Here is a 6,368-nt window from a genome sequence, read left to right as displayed (position 1 = left end):
ATTTAATTGCGTTTATATTCATAACATCAAGTCCTATATTTTTAAAGTTTTAATTATATATTATAAATCATTTTAGTGCTTTTGATTTGTTTTCAGAAATTAATTTATTATTTTTTATAAATTAAATAGGGAAAATGGCTATTTAAAATCTAGCCAAATTGCATTTCAATTTTAGCCTAATTGTAACCCCTAATTAAACCCAATTTCCCCGGCCCAATCCCAATTAAACCCCGAACGAATTTCAAATTGAACCGACCCAAACTCGGACCCCTACCTACCCTCTTTAATCCAGGCCGTTGATCATTCAGATCAACGGCCAACATTCACCCTTTCCATTTTTAACCCTGAACGACCCCTAAAACTACTTCATTTTTCACCGCCCGCCGCCTCTGAATCCCTTTCCCTCTCAATTCTCTCTGCAATCCCTCATGGAACCTAGCCGCGACCATCTAATCCCACCCTAATACCTACCTAATCCATGGCCTCTCGTGGCCATTTGAGATGTGTATCGGCCTCCTATGGCTCCTGGGTGTTTGTTTCAGTGGTTTCATGGCAAGACCCCGAAGGAATCTGGTCCAGTCCTTGCTCGACTTCTGTTCATGGCCTTTCTCTGGCCATCCATGACCTTTCTCCGGCCATTCATGGTCTTTCAAGGCAGATCCTTGACTTTTTCTGGACAGATCGTTAACTTTCAAAGTCTTTCTCACTTTTCTGGGTTCTCTGAAACCCTATCCTCTAAGACCTTTCAATTTCTTTCAGATCTATCTTAGATCTGTGCTTACTATAAACCTTTTTAAGTGTTTCCCGAAGGTTCTTTGACTTTTCTTTCAAAATGACTCTTCATTTTCAACGATTAGGGTTTCTCTTAACTTTTTAAAGACCTCTTCACTGATTTTAGTGTTGTTTCATGATTTTACTATGTTCAAACAACCTGTTTATGCTTTCCCTCTATTTGATTCAGCATGTTAAAAACCCTAGTTCCCTTTTTGGTCTTATCCGAGTTCTGAAATTATTTGTTTAAATGTGTACTTGTTCGATTAAGTTCTTTGTTTCTGACTCTCTTCTCCTTGTTTAACTTATCTGATTTGAGCTCTTATCATCTCTTAAATTCGGCTACTGTTAAAGCCCTAATTTCTTAAAAAGTTTTGCCTCACTTGTTACTGTGAGACCTTTACTGGTTTCTGACTCTCTTTACCTGTTGCTATGTTCTTATTCATTGTTGATTCTACGTGACTACTTGACCTACTAGACTACTGTGCTTCGAATATTTTCTTACTACTGAACCCTAGCTTACCCTTACTGCTACTGTATGTTTGTGTTGCTTCTTTTTGTCAACTCGTTTAACTCAGCATGCTTGTTCATTCCTTGCTATTTATATGGTGAAGTGCATAATCATGTTCCTTTCTTGATTGATCTTGATTTCCTCAATCTCCCAACTAATTGCAAAAGGGTTTTCTTACAAGCCCTAATTTTTACTTATTTGTTTAAAATTAATTGATTCCTTTCCTTTACTGTGATGTTTTACCCTGCTGAATCCTTTTCCAAAATAAGCCCATTTTTGTACTTAGACTTGATTATTTACTTCATGCTTTTACTGCCCCTTTATATGGCAAGAATCAATCTGTCTCAAACTGATTTCTTTCCTTAATTAACCTTGTTAGTATCCGTTGAGCAGTACTTCCTTGATTAAGGGGAAGTACTTGTGTTAATTGATTCTGATTGTGATTGTTTCCATGTTTGTGTTAAGCCTTTACTTATTACCTAATTCTTCACCCGTTTTCAAAACTATAAATACCATACCCTCTTTTCTTTTAGACATGAACAACTTGAGTTCAGAACACACACTTACACTTTAAATTCTCTCTTTCTTTACTGCTACTTGTGTTATTGCTTTGTCTAGCCGGCTGAAAGCCAAGGCTAGACTGTGGACTCTTGTTTGCTTTACCATTCTGCACTTTGCTTCTCTACTGGTATGTCCTAGTTAACTTTTAAGTCTCAACAACAACATGTTTCTTTAAGTTGCTTCAGTTTCTCATTCATGTTCACTTCTGCTCATGTCTTTGCAGTCTATTTATGTTACTAGCATGCTGAAATATGTTCCCTTCCCCTTTTTAAAAAAAATTAATGTTTCCCTATATGTGTACTCTATCAGTCATTTGTTATTCACTTGCCACCTTATGAACCCCAAACCCCCATATCCCCTATATGTGTTTGTGCTCCTTTGGATGGTTTGTGTCCATGCCAGCACCAGCTATTGCTGTGCATGACCAAATCAGACCCCTGCTGGGGTTATACAATAAATCCTATAATCCCTTGCCCCTTTGAATGATTACTGTTTCTGTTTCACTACTCCGACTGTTTTCAAAACCACTTTTACCACTTATTATTTCCAACCCAGTTTTAATAAATCTCTGTTCTGCAGTCCTACTATATTCTTAGAACTTAGGTTCTGCCCCTCTTGTGTGAGCCTTGCCTTGGGACCCTTGAGCTCCCTCTGAACTTGGACACATAAGGGCTGGCCCTTCCACACTGCACTCATTTCTGTCTGGTTATGCAAACCTGGGTGTAAGCACTACCCGGGGTCCCTTGAGACTCTTAGGGAACTTTGACACACCTAGGTATGAGAAAGTCTTTGAGCATCATTGGCATTTGAAGTGATTAATTATATAACTCAGATAGGAAGTCAAGATCATGCTTCTTTTGGTCGTAATTTCTTATTTCAGCACTTCTTTTGTAATTCAAATATTTGGTCTGTAATAATTTGTAACAAATATTGGGGTTGGCTAGTGAAAAGGGATGGGGTAATTATGCATGTTTTAAGTTATTAAAAAGGGTAGATAACATGCCTATAGGATCTGTTTAATAAATTCTGCTTGTTTTACTTCCACACTTAGACATCATGCCTATAGGATCTAAATGGCTATAATAAGACATCATGCCTACAGGGTTAAAATCAGCTTCGAAATTAGATGTCATGACTATAAGATTAAAGACAATATTTTTATAGAAATCATGCCTATAGGAATTTCGCTGTGATCAAATAAATCCTGCCTACTCCACCTCATGTTCAATTAGATACCATGCCTATAGGACAAAAATCAGCCTTTAATACTTAGATACCATGTCTGTAGGAATAAAAATCAGCTATAATAGAGATCATGCCTATAGGATCTAAAACCAGTTTAGTTTAAAAATTGGTTTGACTCGTACTGTCCTCAATCAGCTTAAATAACCTACTCCTTTTATCAATACGGTTTGGAAAACATGTTTATAGGATCCAAATCGCCTGTTTAAAATTAATCACTGTTTACAACATCACTCTAGATATCATGCTCATAGGATATCATTATTACGCCTAGGCAAGCCTTAGGTAAATACTTGAATAAAACTGGAACAACCTTCGTTATTTATCAAACTGCTATAACCAACAGGCAGACTTGATTCAGAATTCTTATCTGAGTATATAATGAATCTGGTTCTGACTCAAATCCCCTGCTTTAGGACTTAGAAAATTTAGACTTTAACAGTGTTTGAGTCGTGCTATTTATATGTATTGTTTGCGGAGGATTATATGAGCCTTCTGATTGCTTACATGTTTTCCCTTTAAATGTAGTCCTACGTGTTTTGTATGTCGCCTTAGCCTTTTACCTTTAAACCTAAGAGTCAGCCTAAATCCTCCCTCTTATAGGAATAGTAGTCCTAAAATTCCTCCGGGACTGATAGGAATGGGACGGGCAATAGCACGCAATAGAGATCGAGACCAATCCGCGCTTTAATACCTTTACGGGGTGGGAAGGGTAGATATGGATATGATGACCGGTGCGCTAATACCATGTGTAGCCCCTCTTTTGAGGAGTGATTAGCGGGTATTGCATTGATGTGATCCATATTACAAACAAACCTAGGACCCCTTTACGTTCATCAATATGCTTAGTTATAACTCTTTTCAAAACTTTTGGTTTAATTAATCATTTTCAAACACTTGTGTATTCAAAATCCCCTATTATTTGAGCCTTATTTGTTTACTTGAAATTGCACAAATTCACAAAAATTATCTGGCCGGGAACCACACTAGTGGATCCTGAGGGGTGCCTAACACCTTCCCCTTGGGATAATTTCAAGCCCTTACCCTATCTCTGGTTATCAAACGTAGTTGTAGTTGAACCCTATAGGTGCCCTAACGTACCTTAAAATCGTTAGGTGGCGACTATTCAAAAAATTGCAAAACCCCTTTCTAAAAGGAAAGAGTTGTCCCAACCAAAATATCATAAACCCGATTCCGCGGAAGGAAAAAGGGGGCGCGACAGCGTGGCGACTCCGCTGGGGATTTTTAGGCTTTTACCATTTCAAATTATTCTTGTGAATTTGTACCTCTCCCTATGTGCAATTATCTGTTTAATTCCATTAAGCATTTAATTTCTTCTTTAGAAGCAAAACTGACGTATCTCCTTTGTTTCTTTCCTTTATTGCTTTAAATTATGAAAACTGCTGTATTTATCGCTTTCTTAATATGAAAATACATGTCAACATGCTTTCAATTATTGCATAATCATGCTCAATATCATACTCCACTCGTGCCAAAACAAATACTATAGCAACGCTTATAATGAGTGGTTGCGCTTTTCCTATTTCATTACCCCCTAAATTCGGAAAGGCATATTTGCGGTAAAACTAGTCGATCAGCGATGCAGTCGACAGTTCCGAGCCTTCCCCCTTGAGTTGTCCGCTCAAGGGTACCAGTCTAAAACCCCATAGAAACCTTACTCTGTTCAAATTATGCATGCATCATGGTCAAACCTAGCCGGATCAGTTATGTTGTCCACATAATGATCCTTTAAGATAGTCTTGTCCAAAAGTCCACTGGGTTTCCCTAAATCCTAACGGACGTCACCACGTTCTGTGCATTTATTTGGAGAACTAAATGCTTCATGCTGATCATAAATATATAAATAGTCGAGTGTGGTGGGGGGTAAGGTCTAACCCTTTTGTTTTGCAGAAAATGAGGCACGAGGTCCCCAGCTTCGGAATGGTTAACATACCCCCACTCTTGCTAGACTGGTGGAGGAATCTTCCATCGGATGACCAAATCAATGAATGGAAAGAAAGGTCCGTCAAGACTAGCGAAAAGCTAGATTATCTGGAATACAGCCTGTTAGAATTAGAGGGAAAAGTGAGGAAAAGAGTTAACGACTGCCAGAGCGCTGAGGGAAACGAAGAAGGACATCTGGCGAAGGCGTTCTTTCTAATGAGCCTGCGCGAGCTGGAGGATTTGATCAGCGAGAGCATTCAACCTGAGGAAGGCCCTCCTGAGACCAAATAGATTTAGGCTTACTCGTTTTTCAAATGTAATAAGGCCAAGTGCCAATAGTAACTCATTTCTTATCGTTATTTCAGTATCGTTTTGGGATTCGTCTGTTCTTACGTTATGAAATGAAGCATTAGCATTAAAAGTTCTCCAAGTCTATCTGTCGCTAGGCTCACCTCGGGCACAACAAGGATCCCAAATTAGGATATGCTTTACATTCCTGCACTACGTGTTTAAATATTGCAATACTTTTTATGATCCTCACTAACTTGTTTACCTTTTTGTTTTATTTTTGTTTTTGTTTTGTTATTCCCCTCCCCAAAGGTTAGTTCGTGCACTCTGGCAACATCATCTTATTCTACGAGATCCAGGGGCTCTCCACCCACTCCTCCTCTTAGTCCTGTTAAGAAAAAGAACAAAAGCAAGATGGAAGATTTGAGCAACATCAGAAAAGAAAACACAACAGTAGAGGCCACTGATGGCCATGGTATTCGGGTTCCCAATGAAAATGTGTCACAACTTGAGCAGAAATTGTTGAAGTTTCAGGAAGAGCTCGATCATGTTTGGAATTTGGCCAACCTATCCTTCTCCCTCAGCACCCCAGACACCAACTTCCCCAATGTTCAAAACCCCACACCTCCTCAAAAACAACCAAATCATCCCACTGCTCCAACAAAGAACCAATGCAACACTTGCCATACTCCAAACAACATTCCACTACTCATCCCAGAACCGCAAACTCCGCAAATGACCATTTCCACGCCCACACACCAGGCCACCACAACAATCCCATCTACATGGAGACCGTGTGGCTCTCCACCCAACCTATATCTTGCACACCTAAAATTGATTTAAAGGATATACTCATCAAAACTTGGCTGAGGAACTTAAGAAACTAACCAGCCGAATTCAGGGCGCCGAAGGAAGTAAAGGGATCGAGGGGTTGAACTATGAAGACCTCTGCATACAATCGGATGTCGAACTACCGGAGGGGTACAAACCTCCTAAGTTCGAGATGTTTGATGGTACAGGTGATCCAAGGGTCCATCTGAGAACATAATGC

This window comes from Nicotiana attenuata, chromosome 9 (assembly GCF_001879085.1).
Source record: "Nicotiana attenuata strain UT chromosome 9, NIATTr2, whole genome shotgun sequence".
NCBI classification, from domain to species: Eukaryota; Viridiplantae; Streptophyta; class Magnoliopsida; order Solanales; family Solanaceae; genus Nicotiana; species Nicotiana attenuata.
The sequence above is the reverse complement of the archived record's forward strand: the minus strand, read 5'-3'. Positions refer to the sequence as shown.